Consider the following 14,517-nt stretch of genomic DNA (forward strand, 5'->3'; position numbering starts at 1 on the left):
GCCGTTTTACTGCCCGCCTCCATCCAGAACGATTTGGTTCCATGACAAATTTGCCTTTTTGACGCATTAGGGACAAATTAAATTCCTGCCCGGAATACAGAATTGACTTGGAAAACAATCAAAAGAGTCGGAACTTTGCGGATAGTTTGATTGGTTTTGGCAGATATGAACAGTCACTCGTTCTCACAGATCTGGCCAAAAACAAAATCAGATTATGGAAAAGGATCTGGATCTGGATTTCAGGCATTGATCACACATTTAGAACCACTGTGAAATCTATCACACAATTACCTGTTTGTGTAGCAAAGATGATTCTATAAGTAAGATACAAACAATCTTGGACCGAATCTCGATCATCTCGATATTCTTCATACGCGATCATTTCATTCTCTGATACCCAGTAAACACAGAACGTGATTTATTTCTCCCTCCAGGATCAATCAGTGGGACTAAATCCACACTAGTCTGTCACAAGGGAACAACAGGCTTTCCGAAAGCTCATAAAGTATTGATGATAGAGATGGGGTTTCTAATAAGTGCCCCTGCATGGTTCACATCAGGCCACCCGGCTCTTAATATAGAGGAAGTATCGAGTCAGAGGAAAATGCTGTCCTCAGTATGGATCAGCGGCCACAGAGGGTTTTTATCAGTCTGTAGTGTCAGAGGAAATAGTAAGGTAACTGTCCAACATGTCACTGACAAATGGACTGTGTGAGGTATGAAGGCTGCGTGTTATTGGGAGAAAAGGGAGGACTGGCAAGGAAGATAAAGAGATGGATGAATTTGGACAGGAGACAGAGAGGGGAACGGTCAGAGATAACACAAATGAAGACAAGTAGAGATGGAAAAAAGAGTTCACCAGAGTGCAAAGGAGGCAGAGACGTATTTGGAGGAAGGGGAGAAGAGGACACAAAGACGAAGATTGGGGTGGACGTTTGTATCATTCGCAAACTTATCGTGCAAGATCAGTCTGAGGGGTGAAATCCCACACAGTGGATTGGACGAAGGAGGAGGAGGAGGAGGAGACGAAGGAAAGTTACAGCTGGTCTGTCTCATGGAAACCTGTGAGGAGGAAGATGTAAAACAGAAGATGCAGGAAGCCACATGCCAATATTGGCTCGCCGTGTTTCCCCCCAAGCCTTTGCCAAGAAACAAAAGTTAAACACAATCTTGTGTTGTTGATTACTTCACCGTGTTCTGTTCCTGTGCTAGGACAGAAAAGTGATGAAGTGAAGTGAGTGATGCGAGCAGTGATAAAGATTTGTCTGTCCACTCTGAGGACACCTAGAGTTTATCTTTCTGGAATCCTTCTTCCTTTGTGTTTGTGTACGATGCTGTAGGATTCTGGCTTATGAACCCGAGCAGTCGTAAGATGATGTGATGTGGAAACCAGTCAGGTTTTCTAGCACCCATCCAAGAAAGCAGATCGATGGGTTGTAGACGGAGAGTAGGAGGCAGAAAGACTGGATTGAGATGAACTCCGAGATCGCTGATTACAATTGAAGACCTGAGTTGCGTTCAAGTGTTTTGACATAGATTCCATTGTATGTTTGCCTGCAACGATTACTATCACATGTAATCGCACAGTGGGAATTGAAATGAGCCTTGAAATTTGTTTTGGAAAGGTCTTTGTCCTAAATGCTGTACTAAACTATCATCATTTGCATCTGGCACAATGGAGATGTTGAGCAACAAATTCATATAAATAAATTCATGATCAATAAGGAGATACTGTATGTTCATGAATGATTTTAATTGATCATCAGCGATCTGGCCCGGATTTTCAATTGTAATCATTCATAACAGGTCTTAAAATACGGTAGAAAACTCAAATAAAGGACGCACCAACTTTAATAAAGGAACTGAGGATTAAACTTTGTCATCCTCTGTGATTTTAATTCCTATCCAAATGCTCAAAGGAGCCGTGTAATTTTCATGTTTCCCCTGAGAAACATTTACCGTCAGCGAATATGCTGAATGTTGTCTTAACTCTGGTTTTCAGTCTACACTTCTTCCCGAACACAAGCCTAAAGTATCTGTCTATGTTTTAGTATAAATCAGGCTTTGAGTGCCTTGCAGATTTAAATGAGCCTTCAGCTTGAGGTATTTTTCCCTCAGAGCTCTTTGTCTCATTTAGCAGCTCTGTTCTGCTGTGTTTACCCCGGCTGAGCGGCTTTTCCAGCAGAACGAACCGCGTGACTCGTGACTTGTTTTGGTACAGTAGGCTGCCAGGCTGCCGTGCCCAGGAGATCAGTCTGCATTGTCCAGCTCCTGGCAGTTTGAAACCCTTTGTAACACATTCACACACCATTAGATTGAAAGTCCTACTGTTGGCTCCACTCCAACAACAAATGACTGGAGCGCTTTAGTCAACTTACTACTGTTTGCTTCCACTGGCAGCTTTATTGTCTCTGCTAAGGTGTTCGTCGTCCTTGAGCTGTTTGTCTCAGCAGTTAAAACAGCTAAACAGGACGAGCAGCCATGAAGGTTTGTTTTGGTACGTAAGATTATTCCAGTATCAAGATCAACTTGTCCTTTTTCTGTTTTCAAACACAGTTATTTCTATAACAGATAATAACCATTTTCGTTGCAGCTTTGAGGAAAACCTAAAGGCCCTGATGTCACTGTTTCTGAACCTCGTGATTAAAAGGTAGAAACCTGCTACTGGAGCTGTGTGGACAGGAATTAGCATTAGAGCCGCTCACTTAAATTGATTGCCATGTTATGAGAATGGATTGTGAATGGTGTGTGTGTAACCAACGCTCACACTGCTGGAGTGCCAGAACAGTGTTTTAAAGTCCAGTGTTGTTGCTCCGTTTGTGTGTGTTGTAGCTGACATTTCCCAAAAGCCAGCATCAAAAAATGAAACACTCGGTGACATTAAGCAGTTCATGGAGCATCTGGTGATACTCACACGCTTTCTGTGTGTGTGCAAGTGTGTGTGTATGTGTATCTATTTTTACTGTGCCAGACATTGTCAGCATGGGATCTGTGGTAACTCATTCAAAGTCTGATCCTGAATTTATGTTTGTTTATCCAGGAATTGTGTGCGTGTGTGTGTGTGTGCACACCATACACACACTGCACTATATATGACACTATATTTTATTTTGGAGTGTGATTTTTGTCAGTACTTTTTATATCATGCAGTACGCTGGAATGTAACATTTGTAATTTATAGCTTGGAACCAGCGTGTCAGTGTTGTTGAAATGAGTCCAGATGAGTAAAACAGAACCTCGTGTTCCTTGATGTCGACTGTGTATTATCTATCTTATCATCTGATTTCAAATTGATAAGTAAAACAGGATGTTACGAGACCAAAACACATAAAAACGTTGACATTTTCTGTGTGAAACCATCTAGACACGAGCTTGTGAAAGGCCAGCGCCGTGAATCAAACAGTCGTGGTGCATTTTTTTATTGTTTGCGTTCTGCCAATATCCTGCGATAATGTGGCGACTATTAAAGATTAAATGGGAAGCTTTAAAAGTTTAAGTGCCGTCGTAAAATCCAGTGACATTTGGGATATTTGGATTATATTGTGCAAGTGGGTTTTAGTTAGACTCAGGTTAAAGGTGTGCTTCCTTCTTAAAACAGCACTATGTCACTTTCCGAGCCCTCGAGTGTCGTGTTATTGTTTCGTTATCGACACAGCTTGTTGTTGTGTAGGTCACGTTTCCAAGAGCCGTGTGTTCTTCCTTCATTCGGCTTTGTGATGTGTTAGATGGTATCACCAGCCTGTTGCTTAGAGTCTTGCTTTCTGTACAGTCGAATGATAACGTTGGACTGATTTGAAGCACGTATGTATGTGAGAAAGAGCGGATTGGCGGTGGAATGTACCGTCTGCCCGTAACAATGAATCACGCTCGCTCTGCTGTATTCTTTGCTTAATCCCTCCCAGAACCCAGAACCAGAACGTCTGAGTAATAGCAGGTTTAGGATTTAATTACAGTTCTCTTAATGATTTAAACGTGGCGTTGTTAGACGTTCGTTTGTGCGTGACCTGCAATGATCCTCCAACGTTTTAGAAACTAAATGAGTTCTTTTTTTCCCGGATGAGTTGATATTAAGCACATGTTAAATCACAGCTTATTCTCAGGTGATGCCTCTCTCTCTCTCTCTCTCTCTCTCTCTCTCTCTCCCTCTCTCTCTCTCTCTGTCTCTCTGTGCTTGTTCTGGAGACACTTTTGGGTCAGACACTTGATGAAATTTGGCTGTAATATTTGTATGGGAGTCTATGGGGTTTCAAGTTTCAGAGGGCCAAAAAGGGCACTGGAACAAGTTTCAGACCTCTAGCTCAAACCTGATCCCCCCCTCACCCTCTCCCCTCTTCCTCTGTCTCTCTCTTACATCATTTGGGATATTTCATTGTGAAATAGGAAATATGTCTGTACAGACTGTGGCCATTGCTTCAGAGTTTGTTTTTCTTACTAACCATACATCACCAAAACCACACATTGACAAGTATACAACTACAAAAATACGATTTTTCTTTTTTGTATTTTAAATAAATTACCTCATCGACCTTGAAAGTAAATTATTATTTTTAAAAAGCATTCACAATTTCAACAAATCATTCTACTCTGCCTTTAAATTCCGTCTAAAGTGTATGATGAAGTGATTTGACTTGGACTTGAAACTCGCTGGTGACTTCCAACACACACTGTCCCGCCTCTAAATGCTCTAACGGTTGAAAGACATTGGAATGGACAAAGATCAAACACTTTATTTTACAACATAGCAAAACAAATATTTGTCGCTCATCTTCACGCGTCTCATCGTGAATGTGGGGTTCCATCGCTGCTTTCTGTCCATTTGAGTTGCACAACTGCAGCGCATTCACAGACAGTCAAATCACGATGATGTATCACATTCTTTGGATCATCCAGGGGGCAGGGAGTCGGAGTGATATAAATATATGACCGTGTTCAGCGGCCGTAGCTTGTTTTGGGTGCAAGGTTGTTTGAGACAGCGTTGGCCAGCGTCGCTTTTTATGATTTATCTTGTATTTCATCAGTTTCTGTGCTGCTGTCAAACTAACACAGCATTTTTCACTCATTTTTTTATGAGGGTTATAGGTCCAGAAGACCCTCCAGCCAGAGTCCTGGACTTGTTGGCTGGGCTGCAGGAAATGCTATAGATACTGAACAGTGGTAGTTCATTGTTAGGTTCAAGTAGGAAAGATAGTACAGGAGATTAATAAATCATGGGATTATGTTTGGAAGACACAAATGAGCTCACCCTGGTGATGTTTTGGGTTATTATGAATGGATGCTTCTCCACAAATATCCAAACCAGAGAGTATGTATAGCGTCTCTGCAGAATGGAGTTGTGGTGCAGTCGATTGGATTCCATGTTTCACCAGTGTGTTGATACACTCAACCTCTCTCTCTCTCTCTCTCTCCCCTGTTCTTCTCCCTACATAAACACTTCTGTCGCTGACATAAATGTCAAACATGGATTCATCAGTAAATAGGACATTTTTTCCAGCGATCCACTGTGAGATGCAGGAATGTCTTCGCCCCGATGCCGAGAGTTTGGCCTCCTTTCCCTTCCTGAGAGGTGGTTCAGAGACGGCTAGACGTCCTTTGGGCCTCACCGCTGTGCAGCCGCCTTCTGACATGGCTTTAGCTTTAATCAGAAAACTCTGTATCTGTGATGAGGTTGCTTTTCTCTCTCTCAGTGAGTGAAGCCTTATGTATCAACCATCTGATGGTGTGGTAAAGTTTGGTCTGCCTGACTGTGCTGATCCACTTTTGGCTCAGTGTTTAGAAACATTCAGTCTAGCCACAGTCTTCACTCTACACGTTCCAACTTCTTCTTCTTCTTTTTTTAACATTTTCCAAAATCCTGAACTTTTCAAAAAGATTTTCAATGACAATTCTCAGCTGTTTGGACCCCAATGATTGTCATGTAATCCTCCACATTTAGAAGAAAGTGATCCATCTTCGTTATAAAGAACCATAAATGTTGATTACTCCTTTTGATCTTTTGAAAACATTTATTTGGAATATGAACATAGAAACTATACACAGCAAGGGAACACATTTCCAAATGTGGAACATATGTGGCAACATAATCCCCGAAACCTAAAACACCTAAAATCACTTGGACACAATCTGACTGTTTTCAATTAACATCTGCAGTTGTGATAAAGTGGATTTACTGTTTGTTATTTACGATGTTTGAAGTTTGGAAATCTCACACTCAGGGATCAAATGGGATTTAAAGACTAAAACTCTGCGCCAGACCACCTGCATAGGCCAACACATTCCACCATTTGTGGTTGCTGAAAACAAGATTTCATCACTATCAAACTTACAGGGGGAGGCTGGGAAAACAACCACGGTAATGTCAAGACATAAAGAACGTCTGCAGCGCACTTTAGCCAGTGCAAACACATTCAAACTACAATAACTGTGTGACAACCTCTTTGATCGCTCTTATGTCATGTTGTCTTTGGTGGCGGCGGAGCAAAGTTCTGTATGTCTGTGTCGCACTTTGTTGCTTGGAAACAGTTGGCTCAGCACAGACCAAGTAGCGCGTTCTTCATCTCCACAGCGGTCATGGCTTCCTCCTCCACTTCTCGTCGTTGAAACGAACCCAATGTCAACGCTTTGTTAATGTCGATCATCACGTGTTTCTCCTGCTCTTTGCTGCAGGTTAAGCGCTCAACCTGCCGTGTATTGACTTGATAAGATTGTAGTAAACTCGAAATCAGAGTTTGCAGGAGGCGTTTAATGGTTGTGCAGGACGGTGAAAGACTCCCATGTTTCAGTTTGAATTTAGGGGTCTTTGTTGAAACCTTTTCAATGCTTTAAATTGTAGCATAACTCATAAGTGCAAAGGTTTCAACATAGACCCCTACATTTAAACTGAAACATGGAAGTCTTTAAAAGTGTAGCGATTAAAGATAATGGGCAGCGTTTTTGAATACATTTGTTGAAAATGTGTTGGAAAAAAAGAACTTGATACAGAAACAGATTTATGTTTCGTCTCTATCATTTACACTCCAGTCTCTCAGGATCCATTAAGCCGCTGACGAATCAGACTCAGGTCATAGTTTAAAGACATAATCGTGTGTTAACTGCAAGCGTTAATGATCAGAGAATCATTCATCTTCACATCTATGGCGCTTTACTTTTCCGCTGGATTTCTAACCGGGCGCAAGGTCGTACCTGAAGACGACAACGTCACCCGCAGAGATCCTCCCCGGCAGCTTCAGGAACCTCCACCTTGATCCATCCGGCCGTGGTGATTTTCACACGAAGAGAATAACCCCGATGAATATATTTCACACTTGACAGACTAATATCCGCTGCCTGTTTATCGTCAGGCTGTCTGCGAGCTCCTTTCCTCCCTCTTTTGTGGCCGTATACCGGCACGCCGCTCGCTGGAAGCTTCAGGGTCGGGCCTCAAAACCCCCACGGGCTTGTTAATGACCTCCGCTGTTATCAATTCGCTGCTACTCCTTGCACCTGCACTCAAGGATAATATTTACCCTGTCTGTCATCATCACGCGCTGTGTGTGTGAGTTTGTGTGCATGTCTTTCTGTCAGGTTTTAATGATGGCTTCCATTCTCTCCATCTCTCTGGCATCTCTCTGGCATCAACCATAGACTCCCCGGTCACTCGTAATATTTCAATTAATGCACGAGCATGTGTGTGTGTGTGTGTATGTGTGAGTGTCTGCACGGTTGTTCCAGGTGCTACATGCGAGATGTTTTCTCACGCATCTCTTTATGTACGATGACAAATATTGACATGTGAACCAAGAAGTGATGGCTTGAATTTAGCAGAAAGTTTAAGTTATTTTGTGTTTTCTTTCCCTCTGGAGGTTGTGAACCCGAGCAGACAGAGGCAGACGTGGGGAGGATTGGTGTGTTTTCTGTGTCTGAGGTAACGGGGGAACCGTTTGTGATGAGAAACACAACAACTTTTCATTTTCCATCTCTGTGAGAAGGTCCTCACAGCAGGCGTCTGGATACACACACACACACACACATCTTGCCTCTGTTAGATCTCTCAATTTCTCTCTTAAAAAGACGCCCTGCTCTTTCTGGCTCACACTGTGATTTGCTGCACTTCTCTACCTGCAATTTTGACTCAGCAATGAAAAATCAAATAAAGCACAGACAGCTGCAGGGTCCACCATTTTCAGCAGCTCTGGACAGGCAGTTCAGTATAGCAAGACGACGTTACTTCAACATTCTTATCATCATCTCCTACAATTTATGCTCAAAGGTTACACATAGATGACAGATAAAAGTTGACATTCGTTACTATTTGCCCTCAATTAATTGCGAATTTGCTGCATATCATCCATATTCATTGGGCTCTTTAGCGGACATCAACGTCCTCTGGACTTCACTACATTTGCACAGTGTTTTTCAGGAGCATTTGATTGAGGAGATTAATGTAACAATATGAGAGTTACCTATCAAGATTTCGAGCTGAATCTGCATTTGTTTTATTCTCCTTTCATTGTTGTGTGACAGGGTTAAGAACTCTGTGTGTGTGAACTCAGTGTTACAACATTGAGCTGCTTGAAAGTGGTGACTCATGCCGATTACGAGAAAAAGCCACTTTGTCAACCTTTCGCTGACATTCTCACTTTGGAAACATGTTTGTTGGAAAAGTGCAAACACTTCACACTTTGCTGCAACTTAATAAATTATACAAAACATTGATCACGTCTGCATATGGTGTGTGTCTGTGTGTGTGTAAAACAGCTTACAGCCACTTTAATACCGTTTAGAAGCTTAAGCTGCTGATCAGAGTTGCACAACAGTGAGAATGTTTTTTTGTTTTTTTTATGCACTTCCATCCCAAAAAACAGATTTGGTTTATCAATATTTCTCAGATTTATTTAACCTTGAAATTTCTTCAGGTCATTCCACAGAATTTCTATTGAGTTTAATCTTGGCTTTTCCCAAAACACAAATGTTTGAAATGTGTGTCAGCATCCAACTTCTAATACACTTCAGATGATGGAACAATAAAACTTTTGGAACCAGCAGCCTCAAACTATGATGATAAACTATGCTTCATGTGGGTTTTGCACCTTTTTCCTCATACAAAGGTATATTTTCTCTCCATTATTGTCAGAACCCAGAGGGAGCTTTACTATCCACTGTTCCACACACACACACACACACACACACACACACACACACACACACATCCCTACCTAAATGACCAATTTGTCACAGACAGGGTTTGCTGCATATCCAATTTTAATTCATCTGTTTAATGACTGTTATAAGTTTTTAATCAACAGTTTATCAGACGGGTTAGACGTGCTCAACAGACAATGGCAGCTATTTGGAGCATACATTCATAATTTTCAGTTGGAAATGTGATAAATAACAAAAATACAGATTCAATCCCTGAGCCGCTCTCCTAATTTTCTTGTTTATAGAGCTCTGTTGTTGCTGGTGCAATAAGATTCCCTGTTGTGTGCAATAAATCTTCATCTCCTCTCAGTGTCCCCCCACACTGTCTTCATCACCCCAGAACGAAATGTGTAACCTCTAGTTGTTGCAGACGAAGCAAGTGGAAGATCCAAATCTCTTTGAGTGTGCATTTGCTGCCATCTACTGGTCAAAGGCGAAATCGCGCTTCTAAATGTCATTTCTGCATGGTGGAGGTCACTGTAAGGTCAGCTTTGAGAGGCCATTTTTACATGACTGTGGGAATCAGGGTGCTGTTGCATTAGATAGCCAATAGATGTCAGCAGGTTGATAGGAACTCGTATTTTAACCTTAAATGGGCTGTTGTGTTGCAGTCCTTAAAGTTTGCAATGATATCTTTGGAATATTTTTACAATTTAATGGACCATTTTATGTTACTAAAACAACATTATCATCCCATGCAAATGTGTGTATGTTGAAAGCAAATGTTGGAGTGTAATTGTACAAATTATTTAACTTTTAAGTTTCCACTATGTTTTTCAACTCGCTGGTTCTCCTTAATTTTCTAGCCTTTTTGGACCTTGAATCATCCCTACATTCAGGAAGGTAGCAGTTACAGTTTTTGTGTAAAAGCCAGATGCTCCACACATGGTTTCTGCCTTCAAACTTCCTTCGCTCTGTGTGTCTGCTGCATCTGTACTGTAAAAAAACAGCAGCTTCAGGTTCCAAATCTCTCTTAGTGCTTGTGGCGTAGATCAGGGTAGTGTAATGGAGGGTGTACTAATCAGAAGGTTAGAGGTACAGAATTCTAACCAGTTCAGGATTGGTTCAATCCTTTGATGCCGGGCCTCCTTCACCCTCACCCACATCTTAAGAAATCTACTGTCCCTGACCAGTAAAGAGGTAAGATAAGATACTTTTATTGTCAAATCACATTATATGCAGTTCTACATAGCATTATGTGCAGCATTAAATGAGGTTCAGTCTAATCTTTAACAAAAATGAGCAATTTGGTCCATGGTTACACTGTCTTTGTGGAGAATCTTGTGCCATGTAGATGCTGTGTTTGAAGAGCTCTAGCTCTTTCCTTGTCCAAGATATGGGCTTTTCACAAAAATGAACAACACAGTTTTCGGCATGAATTTTAATTTGCCCCAAACTAAATACTTGAAAATAATACTTGTGTCCAGTAGATGCTGTGCTGTAGCTCTGAAATTCACCAAGACATGGGCTTTTTAGAAAATCAAACGATTTGGTCCATGTATACACTGTCGTTATGGGAAATTGGACCAAAAATTTCATTTGCCCCAAACTTACACAAAATAGTCCTGGTGTCCTGTAGATGCTGTATTTAAACAATTTAGAGCTCTAAACCTGAAATTCCCCAAGATATGGGCTTTTTAGAAAATCTAACGATTTGGTCCATGTATACACTGTCGTTTTGGGAATTACGACCAAAAAATTAATTTGCCCCAAACCTACAGAAAATAGTGCTGGTGTCCTGTAGATGCTGTATTTAAAAATTTGAGAGCTCTAAACCTGAAATTCCCCAAGATATGGGCTTTCTACAAAAACAAACAATTTGGTCCATGTATACACTGTCGTTTTGGGAATTTCTACCAAAAATTTCATTTACCCCAAACTTACACCAACTAGTCCTGGTGTCCTGTAGATGCTGTATTTAAACAATTTAGAGCTCTAAACCTGAAATTCCCCAAGATATGGGCTTTTTAGAAAAACAAACAATTTGGTCCATGTATACACTGTCGTTTTGGGAGATTCGACCAAAAATTTAATTGGCCCCAAACCTACAGAAAATAGTCCTGCTGTCTTGTAGATGCTGTATTTAAACAATTTAGAGCTCTAAACCTGAAATTCCCCAAGATATGGGCTTTTTAGAAAAACAAACAATTTGGTCCATGTATATACACTGTCGTTCTGGGAATTTCAACCAAAAATTTCATTTGCCCCAAACTTACACAAACTAGTGCTGGTGTCCTGTAGATGCTGTATTCAAACAATTTAGAGCTCTAAACCTGTAATTCCCCAAGATATGGGCTTTTTAGAAAAACAAACAATTTGGTCCATGTATACACTGTCATTTGGGAATTACGACCAAAAAATTAATTTGCCCCAAACCTACAGAAAATAGTGCTGGTGTCCTGTAGATGCTGTATTTAAAAATTTGAAAGCTCTAAACCTGAAATTCCCCAAGATATGGGCTATTTAGAAAAACAAACAATTTGGTCCATGTATACACTGTCGTTTATGGAATTTCGACCAAAACTACAATTTGCCCCAAACCTACAGAAAATAGTCCTGGTGTCCTGTAGATGCTGTATTTAAACAATTTAGAGCTCTAAACCTGATATTCCCCAAGATATGGGCTTTTTAGAAAATGTAAGGATTTGGTCCATGTATACACTGTCGTTTTGGGAAATTCGACCAAAAATTTAATTGGCCCCAAACCTACAGAAAATAGTCCTGGTGTCTTGTAGATGCTGTATTTAAACAATTTAGAGCTCTAAACCTGAAATTCCCCAAGATATGGGCTTTTCAGAAAATCTAACGATTTGGTCCATGTATACACTGTCGTTTTGGGAATTTCGACCAAAAATTTAATTTGCACCAAACTTACACATAATAATCCTGGTGTCCTGTAGATGCTGTATTTTAAAATTTTAGAGCTCTAGCTCTTACATTCCCCAAGATATGGGCTTTTAAGAAAAACAAACAATTTGGTCCATGTATACACTGTCATTTGGGAATTACGACCAAAAAATTAATTTGCCCCAAACCTACAGAAAATAGTGCTGGTGTCCTGTAGATGCTGTATTTAAACAATTTGGAGCTCTAAACCTGATATTCCCCAAGATATGGGCGTTTTAGAAAAACAAACAATTTGGTCCATGTATACACTGTCGTTTTGGGAATTTCGACCAAATATTTAATTTGCCCCAAACTTACAGGCAATAGTCCTGGTGTCCTGTAGATGCTGTATTTAAAAATTTTAGAGCTCTAAACCTGAAATTCCCCAAGATATGGGCTTTTTAGAAAAACAAACAATTTGGTCCATGTATACACTGTCGTTTTGGGAATTTCAACCATAAATGTAATTTGCCCCAAACTTACACAAAATAGTCCTGGTGTCCTGTAGATGCTGTATTTAAAAATTTTAGAGCTCTTAACCTGAAATTCCCCAAGATATGGGCTTTTTAGAAAAGCATACAATTTGGTCCATGTATACACTGTCGTTTTGGGAAATTGGACCAAAATTTAACTTTGCCCCAAACTTACAGCAAATAGTCCTGGTGTCCTGTAGATGCTGTATTTTAAAACTTTAGAGCTCTAGCTCTTACATTCTCCAAGATATGAGCTTTTTAGAAAAAGAAAAACGATTTGGTCCATGTATACACTGTCGTTTTGGGAATTTCGACCAAAAACTTAATTTGCCCCAAACTTACAGGCAATAGTCCTGGTGTCCTGTAGATGCTGTATTTAAAAATTTTAGAGCTCTAAACCTGAAATTCCCCAAGATATGGGCTTTTTAGAAAAGCATACAATTTGGTCCATGTATACACTGTCGTTTTGGGAAATTGGACCAAAATTTAACTTTGCCCCAAACTTACAGCAAATAGTCCTGGTGTCCTGTAGATGCTGTATTTTAAAACTTTAGAGCTCTAGCTCTTACATTCTCCAAGATATGAGCTTTTTAGAAAAAGAAAAACGATTTGGTCCATGTATACACTGTCGTGTTGGAAAATTGGACCAAAAGTTAACTTTGCCCCAAACTTACACAAACTAGTCCTGGTGTGCTGAAGATGCTGTATTTAAACAATTTAGAGCTCTAAACCTGAAATTCCCCAAGATATGGGCTTTTTAGAAAATCTAACGATTTGGTCCATGTATACACTGTCGTTTTGGGAATTTCGACCAAAAATTTAATTTGCACCAAACTTACACATAATAATCCTGGTGTCCTGTAGATGCTGTATTTTAAAATTTTAGAGCTCTAGCTCTTACATTCCCCAAGATATGGGCTTTTAAGAAAAACAAACGATTTGGTCCATGTATACACTGTCATTTGGGAATTACGACCAAAAAATTAATTTGCCCCAAACCTACAGAAAATAGTGCTGGTGTCCTGTAGATGCTGTATTTAAAAATTTGAAAGCTCTAAACCTGAAATTCCGCAAGATATGGGCTTTTTAGAAAAACAAACAATTTGGTCAATGTATACACTGTTGTTTATGGAATTTCGACCAAAAATACAATTTGCCCCAAACCTACAGAAAATAGTCTTGGTGTCCTGTAGATGCTGTATTTAAACAATTTAGAGCTCTAAACCTGATATTCCCCAAGATATGGGCTTCTTAGAAAAACAAACAATTTGGTCCATGTATACACTGTCGTTTTGGGAAATTGGACCACAAATTACCTTTGCCCCAAACTTACAGAAAATAGTGCTGGTGTCCTGTAGATGCTGTATCTAAACAATTTAGAGCTCTAAACCTGAAATTCCCCAAGATATGGGCTTTTCAGAAAATGTAACGATTTGGTCCATGTATACACTGTCGTTTTGGGAAATTGGACCAAAAATTACCTTTGCCCCAAAACTTACAGAAAATAGTGCTGGTGTCCTGTAGATGCTGTATCTAAACAATTTAGAGCTCTAAACCTGAAATTCCCCAAGATATGGGCTTTTCAGAAAATGTAACGATTTGGTCCATGTATACACTGTCGTTTTGGGAAATTGGACCAAAAATTACCTTTGCCCCAAAACTTACAGAAAATAGTGCTGGTGTCCTGTAGATGCTGTATCTAAACAATTTAGAGCTCTAAACCTGAAATTCCCCAAGATATGGGCTTTTCAGAAAATGTAACGATTTGGTCCATGTATACACTGTCGTTTTGGGAATTTCGACCAAAAACTTAATTTGCCCCAAACTTACAGGCAATAGTCCTGGTGTCCTGTAGATGCTGTATTTAAAAATTTTAGAGCTCTAAACCTGAAATTCCCCAAGATATGGGCTTTCTAGAAAAACAAACAATTTGGTCCATGTATACACTGTCGTTTTGGGAATTTCTACCGAAAATTTCATT

This window comes from Genypterus blacodes, unplaced genomic scaffold, assembly GCF_046128005.1.
Source record: "Genypterus blacodes isolate CSIRO-AG114 ecotype Tasmania unplaced genomic scaffold, CSIRO-AGI_Gbla_v1 ptg000048l_1, whole genome shotgun sequence".
Lineage (NCBI taxonomy): Eukaryota > Metazoa > Chordata > Actinopteri > Ophidiiformes > Ophidiidae > Genypterus > Genypterus blacodes.